Consider the following 14423-nt stretch of genomic DNA (forward strand, 5'->3'; position numbering starts at 1 on the left):
GCATGCGCTCTTTCAGCCGGCCGGCTCACTCTCCACCTCGAGCTTCGTGGGGCCCCACAGACTTGGCCCCGAGAGGGAGCACGTCGCGCGTTCGCGCAGTCTCCAGGCCCAGGCGGGCGCCTGCGCAGGAGCGTCCCGGACCCGCGAGCCCGGGGTTATTAGAGGTGGAGCGCGAGGAGGGCGCGCGGTAGGAGGCGGTCGCCGCTACGGCGTGAGCGTGGTCACGTGGTTGCTGGTCATCGCCGCCGCCACCACCCCTCCCGACCTGTTCTCTTTCTGGTCGGGCCAGCCGGTTCCACGAGCGCCCGGCAGAGACTGAGGGGGAGAGAGAGAGAGAGATTGAAAGAGGAGGGAGGAGGAGGAGGATTCAGGGAGTAGGAGCTGGGGAGCCCTTCTGCGCCACAGGTAAAATAAAATAATGATGATGATGATGATGATGATCATAAAAAAGCTGAGCCCTCTGAGCGCCTCTGCCTTCCTCCAGTGCATCCCCCACATGCAATGACTCCCGCCCCGGCTTCCCCCTCTGCCTCTTAGGAGGAGTCCCGAGTGCCGCCTCCCGTCTCGTTGCTGCTGTAGCTGCCGCCTCCTCAAGGGAAGGCCTGAGGGTGCGGGTGCTGCCGCTGCTGCCGCCGCTGCCGCCGCCAACGGGTAGTCGCACCGCCCCGTGCGTGTGCGTTTCCCGGGTCGGCGTGCGGGTTGGGTGGCGGCAGGGAGGCTCCCCGGCTCCAGAGCGGGAGGGCGTGGAGACTGCCTTCCTCAGTCTGCCTGCCTTGCCCTCCTCGGGAGATTGGGGTCTGGGCTGCAAGACCAGGTGCAGCCAGAGGGCAGAGCCCGGTGGCCGGATAAAGGCTCAACTTCCTACTTGGTAAATTTCCCTGTTCGTTTCGGCGCTGGGTAGCACGCTTCCTTCGCAAGCCGGAAGCGAAACTGGCAGGCAATCCCAAATCTCTTAAAATGCAACTTTAGAAGAGAGAGAATCCTTTCACCTTTAAGGCAGCCAACGTGACCTTGTTTTAGAACGACTTTTGGTTATTCATTTGTAAGAACGTGCAAGCTGAGAGGCCTTTCAGGATGCAAGAAAAACTTCGCTGAGGGTGAAAGTTATTCCCCCCGCCTTTTCCTGGAAAAATGAACACAAACCTCAAAAATAAATTTTCGGTTCGACAAATGACTTTTTCAATGCTAGTATTAAACAGTTCAGGTTCCAGGAATATGATGTATGCCTAAAGTTTACCTCCTTCAGATTTTTTTTTCTGAATGACTTTCAGGAAAAAATTTCATTTGTCAACTTTAAGTTGAACCGAATCCCGAAATTTAGCACACAGTTTGCATACCTTTGGACAGGATTGCTTTGAAATTTCTAGACCCAGTCATTCTTCTGTACTCTTTGGACAATAAAATGTAGTCTAAATAAAATTTCGTATTATTAGTTTTGTGCCGTTGCACAAAATAGTGACTCAAAGCAGGAAGCATTTAACTGCAGGCATTGTTGGATATAGTATAAATCTTTTGAACATTTGCGATTGATGTCACTGGTAAATAAATTCTGTGTTCGTTATTTTCTCAAAGAGATTTTCTGATTCCACATTTTGCTAAGTTTGAGAGTATATGTCTCAATTTAAATGGAAAATTGAACATTTTAAAATTATGCAGGTATCTGCAGCAGTCGTATAGAACATTGCTTCTCAAACTTGAATGTGCATAGGAATTCTCGGGACTCTGTGTGTAAAAATGCCAGTTCTGATTCAGCAAATCCGTGATTCACTTCGTATGTTTCTAGGTGCTCCTGGACAAGGAACCATCCTTGAATAGCAAGGATGTAGACAACTTGTGTGATAAGTAAAACGTGTCAGTGAACAAGCGCCTTTTAATAATTCATGCTGGGTGTAGAGGTGGCTTGAGAGAAAGGGTAAATAGCATAATGAACTTTGAAGGCTTCCCTTAGGGAGATCCCTTATGAAGAGTGAGCAGGCCAAGTTTGGGTCCTGCAGCAGAACTGGAGGAGCTGCCCCAATCAGGAAGAGTGCAGGCACCAGGTGTATATGCTGTGTGGCACCTGTATCAACTGGTCTGCGACTTTTCCATGGATCTTGCTGTACTTTCAGCTGAAGGAATTGCTCAGCTATAGGTAGTTGAATTTTATCAACAGGTGTTTCTGAATGCACTGCTGGGATGAGTTTCCCTAATTTGTGGAAGTATTGAGTGTGTGCTCTTTTTCAAACGCAACCTCATTGAGAATTGCCATCCTGAGTCTTGGAAGCAAACTTTCAAACAGTGAAGGGTCTCCCTCTGTTGAGGTTGTGCTAACTGGATTCAGATTTTTTCCTAATATAATAAAATCAATCATAAACTGAAAAATTTAAAAGTGTCATGCAAAACTTCAAATACTTTATGTACATAAAAATGGTTGTACTTAACTCTAAAACAACTTTATGGAAGTATAACATCAACTATTTTTTAGTACTCTAAGTTTTATAGTTATTAGTTTTTACTTTACCATTGCTTCTTTATATTATTAAATAATATTTATGACAATATTTTTGAAGTAGTTACTAAGTGCCAGGCACTGTTCTAAGCACTTACTAATCTTAACTCATTTAATGCTCTCAACAACTTTTAAGGAAACTGAAACAGAGAGGGGAAAAGTCACATGCTCAGCCTTACGCAGCTAGGAATCTGGCTGGCTGACTCACGAGCCCATGCTTTCAACAATTCTCTGCTGCCTTTTTAGAAGGTAAATTAATGATACTCTTTTACACCTCCTTTCCTGTTGTTGAGAATTATGAGCTTCTCTTTCATTTTAAAATCAAAACTGTCATCCTTTTTAAAATTTCTCCTCTCCCTTTTAGAAATGAACTAGTGTTAGTTCTTCAATGTTTGTAATCGTTTCTGAATAAAATACTGAAATTTGCAAAGATTTATTTTGTTTGTACTTGCTTGCTAGACCAGTCTCTTAAGTTTGTATGTCACTATTAAATGTAAAAGTATTATCTGTTTCTGTTTGACCCTGCAAGTTTTCAGACCTGTATTTCCTGCCTATGCCTGAACTCTACCTCCTCATGCAAACCTGGTAGATTTATTCTGTTTTAATTATCGTCACAGTTTTTGGGGAGAGATTGACTGGGTTACCAACTTTTTATTTTTGCCAGTAAGGACAATGTAAAAACTGAGCATTGGTCATTATCATTTTTTTCATACTGAAAAAGTAATAACAACAACCTCAGAATAAAGGATGATATTTTAAGTTGAATAATTTGTGTTTTGTAAACATATTAACCCCCACCCTCTTTTAGTGTTGGACCATAGAAAGCTTTGTTTTATATGAGCACCAGTCTGAGGAATGGTGCTTTTACAACTGGTCTAAGACATCTCTTAACATGGACAAATAATAGCAGGAATATAAAGTGCGTACTAGAACTGGAGAAATGAGAGTTTGAAACTGGGTCTAGTTGTAGGAGGGGAAAGTTGTGGGGGAGGGAGAGTATTGGGGTGGCCAGGGCCTGTAGGTTGGTTCCAGAAGCATTAATTCTCTATTAACTACGATAATAGTGAGTTTGGGAAGGAAGTCGGTATGACAACAAATCCCTGTTGTAAATGTTTTCTCAAATCTTATACTCTGTTATTGTGATGTCTGTTATAATGTCATGCTGGCCAGTTACTTATCCTCACGCTACACTTTTCTTTTTTTAAAATGAAGATAGTAACTATCTCAGAAAGTTGTTTCGAGTATTAAATGAGAATACATTTATGTATATACATGCATATATACGTATGTACACATATGTATAACATACAAATATAAAATGATTAGTGTCTATCACATAGTTAATCTGCCATGGATGTTCTATGGATAATCTGCAGTGTGGCTGATTATATCCACATAATCAAGACTGACTATATTTGAGTGAACCTAATGGAAAGTGTACATTTATTTGGTATAAGGCTGTATTTTGTGAATGAAAATACAAAATTGGTATAGTAATGCTTTTGTCTGTTTGGAGAATTATTATTAAATATGGTATATCAGCTCAGATCTTTCAAGACAAGGAAGTAAGACTATAGAAATACTAAAAGTTGTCTTTAGTGGATGTATGAAAGGATTAGTTTAAAAATTTTCAAGTGTTGTATTTTGGTGCCGAGAATAAGATAACCTTTTTTTCCTGACTGTTTCTCTGACTATATAATTTATACCTTGCTCAACTGACTCCTTTGCTTCTTAAAATAATCCAGCTTTCCATTTTCTAGACCTGGTCTATAGCCCTGTCTCTGAAATCCATGGTAGCATATGTATCTCTGAAGGGAAAAGCTTTTGGAATTTAGAAAACTAATATGGCATATGTGCTATATATCATGAAACCTCCTGTGCATTGGAGTAATCAGCCCATAATCATTCACATTAATTTTCCCAGTAAAATTATACATATTCACATTAAGAAGAATAAAGAAAGACTATAAAAAGGTAGGCCATGTTTTATTGACAACTTAGAAAACAATTTTTAGTTTTCAGAGTTCTTTGGATTTTTGGAATTGGCTATAAGGGGTAGGAGTCTGTATATATATTTTGTAGTTATATTCATCATAGTGTATGTTTTTTGACTAGATAGGCGAAGAACTGGAATATAGGATATCTGTGTTAGGATTTTATGTCTTTAGGACCTAGTATAGGTCCTAGCATGCAGCAGTGCTCATCAGATATCTATTATTTTGTACGAAAAATACCCAAAGATAATATCATTCAGTCATTGTTCTGTGCCGCATGCAGTATCTGTGGCTGACTTCATGAAAATATTTAGTAATTCCAGATTTATTCTTTTTCTTTTTTTTTAATTTATTGATTTTTGAGAGAGACAAAGGGGAAAGGATGGAGCGGAGTGGAGAGGGGGGATAGAGAGAGACAGACACAGACAGACAGACATTGATTTGTTGTTCCACTTATTTATGCATTCATTGGTTGAATCTTGGGTGTGCCCTGACTGGGGATTGAACCTGCAACCTTGGTATATTGGGATGACACTCTAACCAACTGAACTGCTAGGCCGGGGCCTGTTATTTTTCCTAACTCAGTGGCTAGGAAAGGTGGTTGTTGTATTACTTTTTTGAAACAAAATAGATAAGAAGAGATTTGACATAAGCATTACAGGCATTTGCAAAGTTTCATAAATTTTTGTCGGTTAGAAAGTCTACATTTAGAAGAATGATTTACTTTTTAAAATTGATTAGACTTAGTTTTATGTGATAATTTATGACAGGCTAGTTACACTGCGTGTGTCTAAAGAAAATGTTGCTGTGGATGTGTATCTTAGGTCAAATAATTACAGTATGATAGTTTAGCCTGCCATGAGAAATTTTTTTTCTTCTGTTACAAAAAGTAATGCCTATTGTGGAAATTTTATAAAAATAAATGATCACAAATAATTATCCACTCTGTTGCAAAATTTTTAAAAGTTTTCTTCAGGGTTATTTTGCCTTGAGAGACCTGGAAAAAACTACAAGTACTAGTTTTGAAAGATGAGTCACAATTTTGGTTATGACTCAGGAATGTTTTATCTCTTATTGTTACTAAAAGTTTTTTCCTAAGAAAGATGAAAAAGTTGAACCAAAGTAATTAGGTCTTTACTTTTATATAGTGTGTCTTCAGAATACTTAAGATTAGTTAGAAGTACGCTCCCACTTCTGGTGTAACTACTTTGGGGAGAGGCACCCTCCTTCTGATGGAATTGGGGTGATAATAGTGCAAGTAAACTGACCCCAAGTTACAGGACCTGGCTGCAGAGCCATGCACCCTGTTTTCTGATAATTAGGATCAGTATCAACCTGTTCAGAATTTCCCAGAATAGGTAACTTTGGAGTTGTCTCAGTAGCTACCTTGCAGGTAACTCCAAGAGGACTTACTAATACTAGATCTCTTGCCATCCTTGGGGGAGACAGTGGATTGATTATCCTGGATTTCAGGTAGGGCGTGCTGGGGGAGATGGAATTGATATGAGATGGTTCAGTGGTACCACTACTTCCATCTTTGTTTACTGCATTCACTAAAGTAGGCTTCATGAAGTTCAACAGTCTTGTGGCAAGAATCATTTAGGCACGGTGGGTAGATATGTGTGGTATATCGAGGCTTGTGATAAATTGCCCCCCTTTTCCAACCTTCATTTCTCTTAACTAATTTAAGGATAATTTTAATTTATCCTGTGTGTCATGTGTGTGTTGTGTGTGTATCATTAGCTATACACAGATAAACATGAGTATGTATAGATATACCATATATTTTTAAAACTAAAAGTGGATTCTTGCAGTTTTGGTGCTTGCATTTGTTTTTCATTTATCATTTTATATTACTAATGGTGTTACTCTTGCGTGTAATTTTTAGTGGCTCCATACTACCCAATATTTTATTGTGTGAGTGTACTATAGGTAGTCCTCCATTCTTTGACACCTAGATTTCTTTCGATCATTATGACAAGTAGTGCCACAGTATTATTGTAGCTACTATCCCTTTGTGCAGATGCATTATTATTTATGAAGGAAAAGTTGTGAGTGGAATTATTGGGTCAAAATATATGCCCTTGATTGATACACATGGCCAGATTGCCCACCAGAAGGGTTGTACCACTTTGTCCTTTATTACAAAGCTTGCTATTAGTGGGTATTACCATCTTTTCTTTATTTTAAGTTTTATTAGGGTATAATTGACTTTATATTCGCTGCCCTTCTCTTTCACAGGTTTTAACATTTTCTGTAGTTACATTTTGCCCTTCCTTTGTGTATCTTGTAGGGTTTTTTTATTCCTTATGTTTATATAGCTATTAATTTATATTTCAATTCTTTTCATAATTTCAGTTTTAAACTTTGAGTTTGAGGAACAGTTTTGGTTCTACAGTGTGAAGTACAAGTTTCAAAACAATTTAAAGCTTTTTATTAGCCCATTTTCTCTATACTGCTTAATGAAAGCTCTGTTCTTTCTCCATGGGTATCAGAAGCTTTATCATTTGGCTTTCTATTCAGTACACTGTATTTTATTTTTTATTGTTGTGAGTGGGATTTCTTTCTCTGTCTCTGTATATGTATTTTTACCAGATTTTTGCTGATAAATAAAGATTTTCTGATTTTTTTATGTGTATTTATTTTGTAACTAGTCACTTCCTGAGTCCATTTATTAAAGAGTTTTTGAATTGATTCTCTTATATTTTCCTGGTAGAGACGCATACCATCGAAGCCAGCCATTTTTACATGGGTTTTTTTCGTGATTACTTTTCACTTACGGTAGCTGTGCTGGAATGATTTTGTTAACTTCATTGACTTGAAATATGTTTTGATACGGTGTCACTGTGAATTGATGTACTCAGCTCCCAGAAAGCTTTTCCACCAAATGATCTCTGTTATGGACTGATGTGTCCCCCCCCAAAATTCATGTTGAAATCATGTTCCCCTTCCCATGTGGTAGTATTAGGAGGTGAGACTTTTGGGAGGTAGGATTAACTAGGATTAGATGAGGTCATGAGGGTGGCGCCCTCATGAATGGGATTAGTGCCATTCTAGGAGTCACCAGGGAGTTTGCTTCCTTTCTTTGGTATCTGAGTACATTCCCAGAAATCAGTGGTCTGCAACCTGGATGAGGGCATTCAGCCCTCAGAACTGTGAGAAATAAATTTCTGTTATCTATAAGCCATTCAGTCTATGGTATTTTGTTGTAGCAGCTCAAACTGACTAAGACAGTCTCTAAGGATCCTCCTAGCCCAAAAGTTTTGTATTTCTACTTTGTCAAAAGACACAGCTCTCTGGTACTTTATGTTAAAATAATTGTGGTTGTCTAGCTCCACCTCCCAAGCAATTACTCTTAGATTTTGCATTTTTATCTCCTTAGAGCTTGAAGATTTTTTCTCTGTGGTTTGGCAGAAATTAAAAGACAAGACTGATAGACCGCAGAGATCAGACTGTACCACTTTGTATTTGCTTGTTAGCAGTATGAAGTATCATGGTGTTTTTTTTTTTTTCTTCCCTCTGGTCAGATGGTATCATTTTTTACTCCGTGTGGTGATTTTTTCCCCCCTTTTTCAAGCTAAGGTCCTGCTTGGTCTACTTAAAGATCTCCAAGCCAAATTTAGTGATTTTCAAACTGATTGTAATGGAAGCCATTGAGAAGTGATAAGTGGGCCAGGAGGCACTGAGGATAGGACAGAAAGGCAAAGGTAAGGATGGAGAAGTGTCTTGTATGTCAGCTCTTCTCTCTCTGGTTCTCTATTTTCTGATTATCATTTCTGGACTTCTTTAACTCTGCCCTTTTAATGATTTTCTGACTTTCTATTTATTCTCCAGGTATTCCTTGGTTTCTTTCAGAGAACAGCTCCTCTCCATGCTTTCTACTTTGATCAGGAGAACAGATGCTTTGCTCCAGTCTGGGAGGAGGTCCTGATCTGTGCCCCTAATTTACTTCCTTCTCATCATTAAAATTACCCGTTAAATACCCTGACTGGTGGCCTTTATGCTGCTTACCTTGTAAAGCCTGTGGCAAAACAATGATTAAACTTGGATTTCCTCATAACATAGATCTTTGGAAGTGTTAAAATGAGAGAGAGATAGTTCATAAAGAGAAATTGTCAAGAGAATTGTAGAGTGGTTCAGGGCTGCAGAGGAGATAGTGGGAGATTAGTGTTACAAAGATAGAAAAAGCTTTTGAAGACTGTTATCTTAGATTTCAAACTCTCTTTTCTTCCCGAGCTTTAGATCTGTGCATCTGGTTGCCTACTGGATAACTCCACTTTTGGGTGGCCTGCAGAAAACTCAGGTTCCATATGTCTGCAACTGAATGTACTATCTTCTCTTACCAAACCTATCCCCCCTCCCACGTTTATTATCTCAGTGGGTGGCGCCACTGCTTGAACAGCATCTCTCTAGTTGTTCAAGCCAGAAACCTGGAAGACACATTTTACCCTCTTTTTCTAAATTTTCCCTTAATGGCGTCGAGCTCTATGGATTCTACCTCTTAATTCCATTTTCTCTTGATCCCCACCATTTCTACTCTGCAGTATCATCTGTTGATCTCTCAGACCTACCATGTTTTGCTTATGTTTCTGTAAGGTTTTCTGACTGGTGTCCCTGTAGCCAGGTGATCTTTTTTAAGCTCTCACCTGATTCTCTTAATTTAGAGCTTAGGAACCTTCAATACTCTTTGTCATCTGTTTCTCAGTCTTATGTCTCCCTCTTCTGCCTCCCCCATACTCTTTGATTTCATTTTTAAGTACTGAAATCTTTGAGTTTTTCTTTTAACTGTTTATGATTTTGTTTGCCTCAAACCTGAAATATTCTGTTTCTTGATGCAGTGTAAGGTCTCAGCTTAAATGCCACATCTAGGGATCTTCCTTATGCTACTTAAGTCTGAGTTGTGTGCCCTTCCTATTTGGCCACATATACTGTACTACTCCATAACATTTATGTATTATACTTGTCTTTTTACCTAAGGGTCTGCGTTTCACTTTTGACCGCTCTGTGGGCGCCAAGGCCATATGCATCATCTTTAGTCCTGGTGCTATGCCTATTAAAAGTAGATGACATACCAAGTACTACAAATATAGCAGTAAATAAGAGGGTGTTCCACTTATCAAATACTGTGTGATGAACCACTCTAAATTTTCGTAGTTTAAGACATTAATATTTATTTACTCATGATTTTATGATTTATATAGCACTTGGTAGGGGTAGTTTATCTCTTTTTCACTTGGTGTCAGCCCATTGTTGGTTGGTTTCCACATCCAAGATGGCTCTCTCACAAAGCTGGCAGGTGATTCTGGCTGCTGCCCAGGAGCTCAATAGGGCTGTTGATCAGAGCCACGTACATGAGGCCTGCATGACTAGCGAGTTCAGAGAGAGAGTGTCCCAAGAGCAAGCATTCTAAGAGGTAGGAAGTGGAAGCAGCCAGTCCTCTTAAAGGCTGTGCTTGGAACTGACAGGCATTACTTCTGCTGTATTCTGTTGGTTAAACAGACAGAATCAGTCCAGAGTCTATTCAGTGGAGGGAGGAGCATTCAACTCCATCTCCTGACGGAACAAGTAGCAAAGAATTTGTGACTGTGTTTAATCCATTACACAGACCTAAAAAACAAACAGAAAGTAAAACTACAAAAGTTGTTGCATGAGTTAATTTCTGTCTGTATTTTCAACCTCCTATGGATCATGATCCTACATCATTCATTTAAAAAAAAGTATAATATACAGTGAAATTTTAAAAAGTAATTTTTATTCCCACTCTTCTTAAACAATAACTATTTTCTGTTATTCATACAGTTTCTAATTTTTAAATTTTAATGATGCATGTAACTTCTAATTTTAATTAATGTTGTGTTCTCTTTCAAAATTTTGTTTTTTCTAAACCTTCATGCACCCATGTTATTATTGTAAGTATATTTCTAGAAGTGGGATTGTATCAAAGGTCTGTATATTTAGATTTTAATAATTATTGTCAAACTGCCTAATAGAAAGATGATACTAATTTATACTCCAACTGTTAGTGCAGGGTATAAATTACATTTGTTTACAACTTCGCTACCTAAAGTTATTGTAAATCATTGTATATGGTTAACCTATTGGCAAAAATTGACAGACAGTTTTTATTATTTCATTAATACCTATTTAGTCCTGTGTCTAATTTTGGTGGAATTTTTTTCTTAATGCCATTTTTCCATGGCTCTTTGTATATTATAGATTTTAAATCTTTGCCTATCATTATAGCCAGAGATCCCAGAGATTTTGTCTTTTAATTTTGCTTCTATCTTTTTAAAATTATTATGAAGAATTATGTACCTCTTTATCTTCACAATTTTGTTTCTTGGCAAAAACCAGATTAAACTCAGTTCTCTCTTATTTGTCTTTTTTTTTTTTTTTTTTTAAACCACTCTGGCCAATCTTCCAGTAGCTTCAAATATAGACTTTATACACATACCTATTACCAGTAGGGTAAAAAAAAACGATCAGTAGACCAATTAACTTCATAGCAATAATACAGCTTTTCTTTTTGGAGATTTAATTTCAGACTCTTGTCCATCTCTTACTAGTCTTATAATATAATGAAATTGATCTGTTTCAGGGTTTGGAAAAAATTTATCCTAGACACTGGTGGTGAATCATATCGAATAGAGAGAAATTGTTCCTTGCTGTGTGTTAGACTTTTATGCAAAATGAAACTTTTAGTGACTGAAGTATAGAAATATGAAACCTTTTAATGTTGAAAACAGTATAATGTGGGGTTATATGCACAAAATAATTTCCTGAGAATTACAAATGCTAAAATACTTTTTTTTTCTTGAAAGCTAACATGACAGTAAGAAATTACCAGGCTGAAACCTACATGAAAGCAGGAATTCAGAGCCGTAAGCAGAATATTAAAACTGCTTTCCTTTGTAGGACATTTGCCACATTGAAGGGGACTTTTCCTTTGGTTTTGAAAGCCTCACAATGCACATGGTGTAGAAAATAAAGTCCAGATAAGCCCAAGAACAGGAGTCTGATAGGAAATGTCTTCCCTGTGAAATTGAGACTCTGAAGAGTGATGCCTGGGGTAAACCAGGAATAATATTCTTCCTATGCTCTTGTTCATAGGAGGCTGCAAGAACAGTTGCTTTGGACATGAAAAAATACCTGTTCCTAAGAAGGTCTTCTCTCTTGCTTGTGGCTCAAACTTAGTGTCACCTGGGTGGTCCAAAAAAGCCCTCAAGTTGTGAATTTAAAATGGTTCTAGGTGCCCGGCATAAGCAAATGAAAGTCCTTTCAGGCAGGATACATTTTCTCCTAGGGCCTAGGAAATTCCCACAAATAATTTTCCAAAGAATTAATTCAAAGTAAAATATAACCAAACACATGAGGTAACAAGGCTCCATGAGCAGTAAGAAGCAGCAGAAACAATAGATGGATGTAGACCCCCAAAACTTCAGATTTTGAAATGATCAAAGATTATAAAACAACTGTTCATTATGTTTACAAAAAGATGGAACATATCTGCAGAGAATAGGAAGCTAAGCAGATTTGAAAAGACCTGAATAAAACTAGAATTTAAAAGTACAGTAATTATAATGAAAAACTCAGTGGATGTGGTTAATAGTAGGTTAAATATAGCTAAATAGAATTAGTAAGCTGGACAGAGGAGAGAAGAAATTATCCAGAATTAACACAGAAAAACGGGGGAATGGGTAAAAAGAGACACTTAGATACATAGAACATAGAATGAGAAGATCTGATATCTTCCATTAACGTTGTAATTGTAGAAGGGAGAAATAATAGGAAAGGAGGCAATGCTTAGAGAGATAATAGCTGATAATTTTTCAGAGCTGATGAAAAATACCAGTTCCTGAATTTAAGAAATTCAGAGAATTGCAAGCAGAATAGCTAAAAGGAAAAACACATCTAGTTACATCATAGTAACATGGAGAGCACCAGCAACAAAGAGGGTATCTTAAAAATTAGCAGAGAACAAAAAATAGATTACCTTTAAAGTAACTAAGGCAGTTATGCTGATAGCTGATTGCTCAGGAGCAGAAATGGAAGCCAGGAAATAATGGGTTGATAATCTTAATGTGCTGGGAAAAAAATTTGCCAGTTTGGTATTCTTTACCCAATGAAAATGCATTTCAGAAATAATGGTGAAATAGTGACATTTTCAGACAAAATTATAAAATACTAGTCTCTGATTGTAAATGTATAGGTAAATATATTTTCTGATTTATTCTAGTATTTAAAATGGATTTTAATTAATTAATAACTGTTGTTCATTTATAGTTGTCTCGCCCTTTCCCCATTGCTCACCCCTACCCGGTCCCCAGCAACTCCCACAGTCAGTCCCCGGGCCATTGTCCGTGCCCATGAGTCCTCTGTTAATCTTCCTTTTCTTGACCCCTGCCCTTCTTTCCGCCATTATCCCTGAAGGATTGTAATTAATATAACTAAGCAATTCTGAGTTTCACATGGTATTATATAGTTCTAGAATATTGTGTTTATATTTAGTAAACAGAGATACTGTTTGACAGTACTTTTACTGATATATTACTCCCAACTTTTGGATCTTTGCTCTTTTCAGAATTTTCAGTGTGGTAGGAAATCTTTTGTGGTGATTAATGTATGCCTCTAAGTCTTGCTGTATCTATGATACAATTTTTAATACTTGTATTTGAAATATTAAAAGTCAAGACAGGAAGAATTTGGAGAAAGTCATGTCATTGTGTCTTGGTATTTGCAAAATAACTCCTGGAAATGACTCCCTCAGTCCCCAATAGAAATTTCTGGAAAAAAAAAGTGGGAGTTTTTTTAAACCCCCTGAACAAGGTTGGCATTAAGGGGAGTCTGGAGTGATTTAAGAGCAAATGGACTTTAAAGTTGGTTAGATGGACCTGGATTAGAATCTGGCTCCATCATTTAGTAATTTAGTCTTGGCCGTGTGACTTAACCTTTCTGATACCTAGTTTTCTCATCTATAAAATAGGAATAAGACTGTTTTACCCTGTTGTGGGGAATAGAGCATGTTTATAAAGAGCAGTGAGTATAGATCCAACTAATTGTTAACTACTGAGTAACACATAAAAATGAATTGAATCTTGCAAGTAATTTGAAATTGTTTAAGGTATAAATAATGTAAAAGAGTTGATTATATTTTTACTGTTGAAGAGTTATGGACAATGATAGTAATACATTTTTTTTTAAATTAAGAAATTGTCAGAATGTGATGTGACTTGTTGATTTGGAGGTTAATTTTTCATCACATTAGCTGTGCATGCTGCCTACAGGTTACACAGCTTTGCATTCTTCATGGCAGGTAAGAAGGCAAGGGGAATCAGTGACCATCTTTAGAAAGTTAAAAAGATTGCCAGCTGCCATCACTGCTCACTCCCCCCACATACATAATATGCGTGCGTGCATGCGTGTGTGTGTGTGTGTGTATATATATATATATTTTTCTGTCTCCTGAGATTGAAGTTTGTGATAATAGTTAATTTATGGTAATTCTGAATATTTTAGGAATTTAGTCCAAGAAATGGTTATAAAGTATGAACTTAACACGTTATGCTTAATGTTCAGAAGTTAAATATATTTATTGGCTTCCAGTAACTCAAAGTAAGAGCTATCAGAACACTTTATTGCTATTTGAATCGAGGATACTAATTTCTATAAAATATTTAGACCTAGATTTTCCTTTTTCTGCTTTTTGTTATTTATAGTCATGAACAAGAATTTCTTATGAAGCAGAGTTACTTGTACACCTTGCATATTATTTTCTAGTTTGTTATTCTTTATTTAATAACTAGACATTTTCCCACATTGAATAGTGATAACTATGTAGAATATATTATAGGCTGATTGCACTTTTAAACCACACTTCTTATTATCATAGCAAAATTAAAAATACATATAATGAAGACAATTCAGTAGTTTATATTTTGGGA

General features: G+C 37.3%; 1 protein-coding gene across 1 annotated transcript in view; it reads left to right on the forward strand.

The window, feature by feature from the left end:
- The first annotated feature begins 241 nt into the window (after positions 1-241).
- TBC1D5 (TBC1 domain family member 5) overlaps positions 242-14423 on the forward strand; it is a 490954-nt gene continuing 476772 nt past the window's right edge. Inside the window, exon 1 of the mRNA XM_054595215.1 lies at positions 242-405. The gene's annotated coding sequence lies outside the window, so the exon portion shown is untranslated. The remainder of the gene's footprint in view (positions 406-14423) is intronic.

The sequence above is a fragment of the Pteronotus mesoamericanus genome, unplaced genomic scaffold (genome assembly GCF_021234165.1).
Source record: "Pteronotus mesoamericanus isolate MK-2021 breed Mesoamerican mustached bat unplaced genomic scaffold, CSHL_Meso_final scaffold_54, whole genome shotgun sequence".
Taxonomy (NCBI): Eukaryota; Metazoa; Chordata; class Mammalia; order Chiroptera; family Mormoopidae; genus Pteronotus; species Pteronotus mesoamericanus.